Source organism: Dipteris shenzhenensis, chromosome 12, assembly GCF_047967505.1.
Source record: "Dipteris shenzhenensis isolate YYH24624 ecotype China chromosome 12, Dip_SZ_1.0, whole genome shotgun sequence".
Taxonomy (NCBI): domain Eukaryota; kingdom Viridiplantae; phylum Streptophyta; class Polypodiopsida; order Gleicheniales; family Dipteridaceae; genus Dipteris; species Dipteris shenzhenensis.
This window is the reverse complement of record NC_141607.1, coordinates 45020163-45024939: the sequence shown is the minus strand read 5'-3', so window position 1 is coordinate 45024939 and position 4777 is coordinate 45020163.

The following is a 4777-nucleotide window of genomic DNA, read 5'->3' as shown; positions in this document are numbered from 1 at the left end:
AGTTATTAAACTCTATAATCGTGTTGTGTAGATGGAATGCAAAAGATGACACTCTTATTGGGTTTTGTGGAAAGAAAGGAGAATATCATCAATGCTCATCAAATGACTCCATTGTTGTTGGTGAAGGCTCACAAGGATACTCGAATATTATAGATGCTTTTCAAAATCATATCATAGGTCATTATGCTAGACTTTTGATTGTTAATCCTCTTCATGATCTTCTTCCACGTTTGGCTTTGATTGTGCATTGCACATGCAATCGTTTTGATAGTGATTTTGTAAGGAACCAATGGAATCTTTTGGAGACCATGTGGAATGCAAACCTGAAAGATAAAGTTGGACCCATAATTGGACATGCTTCAGATGGAGATAGTAGAAGACGAAAGTTGATGCTTGAAGACTATTTGGAGAAAAGCGAACAACCTTTTGCTATCAATTGGTGTGGATGGAATATGAGAGCAAAAATTGTAGGAGGAAATGTGTATGGCCTTCATGATCAAGACTTTGTACACTGTGGAAAGAAACTTACAAGCCCACTTGATAGTCCTACTCGACAACTAGCAATTGGATGTGTTTGGATCACACTAAATCATGTATCTATTGTTTACAATTCTTTTTCAATTGAGGAGCACAAGCTACGAGATGGAGATATTCAAAGGAATGATCGACAAAATTGGGGAGCAACTCAAAGGATTGCAAGTAGACAAGTACAGAAATGTTTGAGAAAACTTCAAAAAAAAGAAAGAAGTATGAAGGGGACTGAGGCCTATTTGATGATTGTTGCTGATTATATTGATATTTTCTTGTCACCATATTTGATCTTGAAGGAGCGTGTGGTGCTTGCAGCCAAGGTAGTCTTCTTTTTCAAAATTTGGCGACTATGGATTCATCACCATCCAACCTACACCTTGAAGAAAAATTTCATCAGTAAGGAGGCTTATACGGACTGCATACTTTCTTGTCATTTTGTTGTATTGCTCATAAAGATGTTTCGAGATTTTTATCCTAATCTGAAGTGTCCACTACATCTTACCGGTTCTGATGCTGCTGAAATCTATTTTAGTAAAGTTGGAGGCATGATTGGGCAAGAAAGAGCATTTGATCTTGGAGATCTTCTACATAGCATTGGTAGCTTGAATAAAATTGCCATGCATGAGTGTGCTCAAAATGGTCTAACTTTCTCTAGGGCTCATAAAAAGCAAGAGCATATATGGAAACATTTGAATAAACAAGAAGGGATGATTGAAGAAAATCTAGGTGACTATGAGAGTGTTTCTTCTGATGAAAAGATGATTGATGCATTGAAGGAGGGCTTACAACAAGCTCACATACTATGCGAGTCTTTGGATTTGAAACCTAGCAAGGCTGAAGACTTGAAATGGTGGTTTCAACCTTGGCTGAATGCAGGGTCTACATGGTGTAAGCTAGATGCTGAAATGGGAGAAGCTGATGAGAATGATGACTTTGTGGAGCCATGTGGTGAAGAAGAGTCTATGGACGAGAATAGCAATGAAAGTGAAGAGGTTATTGCACTTAGTGAGATTAGACATGAAATTGATGACATTTTGAAGGAAACAAGAAACATGCCCCCTAAGAAAAACATTAGCCCCATTGTAGAGGTGGACGGAAAGTTTATTTTCAAGTCAACATTGGTGAGCCAACTCAATGGATGTCCAACCTTGTCAAAAGATAGACTCACAAGGGTAAAGCAAGGTGTTTACTTCAACCATGAAGCAAAAGCACAATCATCAAATGGAAATTTATTTGGCATAGGTTGTGACTGTGCTGTATACTTTCATGATGACACAAAAGGACAAAGAGATCAACACATGAAAAGAAATAGCAAAGCTACAAACACGAGGAAGATGGATGCAACTCATGGTACATGGTACTTAGGAAGAGTTCAAAAGATGAGGAAGAAAGTCGGAGGGAGGTACGTGGATTATAAGCATGGCTTTGATTTAGCAGATAGGCCCCAAGGTTTGGAAGTTCAGCTTGGATGGTATCAAAGGGCAAAAGGAGCACAAATGTTTACTTATGATTTGACAGACTTAAACATGGTGGACATTGAAACAATTATTGCATTAGCAAATTTGACATATATTGTAAGAACAGACAAGTACCAACTAGATGAGAATGACTACAAAGTTTTTAATGACTTTTTGAAAAGTGCTAGGTAAGTTTACTTTGCATTTTTCATGCAAGGTAAAACTTTCCATAATGTTTTATAATGAGCTACATCATCTAAGGATCATCCTTGGCTAATTTTGGTTTCAGATAATGATATGTCACATGTATCGCATAAGGAGTTGGCTAGTTCTTAAGGCAAAATTCTACATTTTTTTGTAAGTCAAATACCTTAAGATAAACTTGAATACAAACTTTTCTTCAGATATAATTCTATATTTTTTGTAAGTCAAGTAATTTAGATAAACTTGAGTGCAAACGTTTTCTAGCTATATCTAACATTAATCATGCAAAATTCTTGATTCTTATTGGTGAATAAACAGGGAAATACTGGATGGAGGGTCGAATTTGGAAGCCAAGTGGCCTGTTTTAGGGCCCTCCCTTGGCTATAATCTTTACACTATAAACAAGACAATTCCACATCCTCCGTGTTATCCAGCTGAGGTCATTCAAGGATCCATCGATGAGGAGGAGAAGTCTGTGTAACAATTTTTAGTCTAGCTATCTCTAGCTGATTTTTGGCCACGTCTAAGTTTAAGGTTTTGATTAAACTCTTGATGACAAGTCTTGGTTGTAACTTGTATCTATTTTTAGATATCAATATGCTTGTACTTTGGATTCAACTCTACCTTTTCATTTGGTACTTTTGATGAAATTTGGCTATAGCTTGCACTACATCAACATAATGCTACTACATGCATCATATTTAATATAAAAACTCCCATTAGATTAACACAAGGTTAAAGTTTAAGCCATCTTCTTATAAGTTTGTGCCATTTTATTCATAGTTCAATTCAAGTAACTTCATGCAAATCTCTAGTAGGTAGTGACAATTTTGGAGCATGCAAGAGAAACAAAATTGGATAAGGTGGAGTAAATACATGAGAATTTGAGAATTGAAAAGATCAAAAGTTGAAAATACGTTCTATTAGGTACTAGTATGGATGTAAAGCATGCATCTAGGCGACATACAATTAAAATGGTTTTATTCAATTTTACAATAGATTAACACAAGGTTAAAGTTTAAGCCATCTTCTTATAAGTTTGTGCCATTTTATTAATTGTTCAATTCAAGTTACTTCATGCAAATCTCTAGTAGGTGGTGACAGTTTGGGAGCATGCAAGGGAAACAAAATTGGATAAGGTCAAGTAAATACATGAGAATTTGAGAATTGAAAAGATCAAAAGTTGAAAATACGTTCTATTAGGTACTAGTATGGATGTAAAGCATGCATCTCAGCGACATACAATTTAAATGGTTTTATTCAATTATACAATACAATTTCTCAGAAGTAGCGTTTGTTTCAACTTACACTGAAATGTACAAGAGGAGGGCAAAAAATATAGGCTTCTTAAATTTTGAATTTATGGAAGGGATATAATTATTGATCCAAAAATTCATAGTAGGGGTATATAAATAGATAAAATGTGGTTACAGAGGGGTTTTTAAAATACCTTTCGAACGCACGTTGTATAGCTGGCTTATGTAAGGTGGACCCCCCGAGGGACTTCACATACTTGAGTATGCGTCTAGCCACATCCAAATGCGGTTTCCTTGGAGCCTGCATAAACTGACTTAGCCACATCTCAAACTTCTGCTTCAATAGCATTTTCACATGAAGAATATCTTCATCACTATCACCTGTGATGATCAAATCATCAACATAAATGACAAGTAGCATAATCCCTTTCTCTGTTTTTCTCACATACAGTGAGAAATCTGCCTTGGAAATCTGAAAACCAATAGTGACAAGATATTGTCCTATCTTGTCATACCATGCTCTAGGTGCTTGCTTCAAGCCATACAAGTCTTTCTTCAACCTGCAAACAAACTCAAGATGAATAGCATGAACATAACCTACTGGCTGCTCCATAAAGGCCTCTTCTTGCAAATCACCATGCAAGAAGGCATTCTTTACATCCATCTGATGTAAAGACCACCCCTTTGATGCAGCCATAGCAATGACTGCTCTTATAGTTGCCATCCTTGCAACCAGACTGAATGTTTCTTCATAATCAATGCCATATGTCTGTGCATACCCCTTGACAACTAATCTTGCCTTGTATCTATTCACAGAACCATCTACATTGTGCTCGATCTTGTAAACCCACTTACAGCCAATTGCATTCTTGTCTTTAGGCAAAGGCACCAATTCCCATGTAGCATTTGCTTCCAAGGCATCCATTTCTTCATCCATGGCTTTCTCCCATTTTTCATTTCCCATGGCTTGCTCAAAAGAAGTGGGTTCTGGTTCCTGTATCACTTTGAACATATAGGCATAGTGAATGGCTGTAAATCCATCATATTTCAGCCTATCCACAGGATACCTAGCTCTAGTAGACCTACGCAAAATAGGCTCACTTCCAGGTTTCTCAAAACATCCCTGGTCTTCCTTACTCCAGGTGTAACAACAGAAGGAATACCCAACTCATCATCAATGCTCTGTTCTCAGCCACCGGATTCACCATCCACATAAGAGTGACCTGCATTCACATCAAACATGGGCTGATCTATCTTCTCTTTTGCTTTTCGTGATACCTATAAACCACTATCTACATTGCTTTGAGGAGATTCTCCTGATCTCACTCT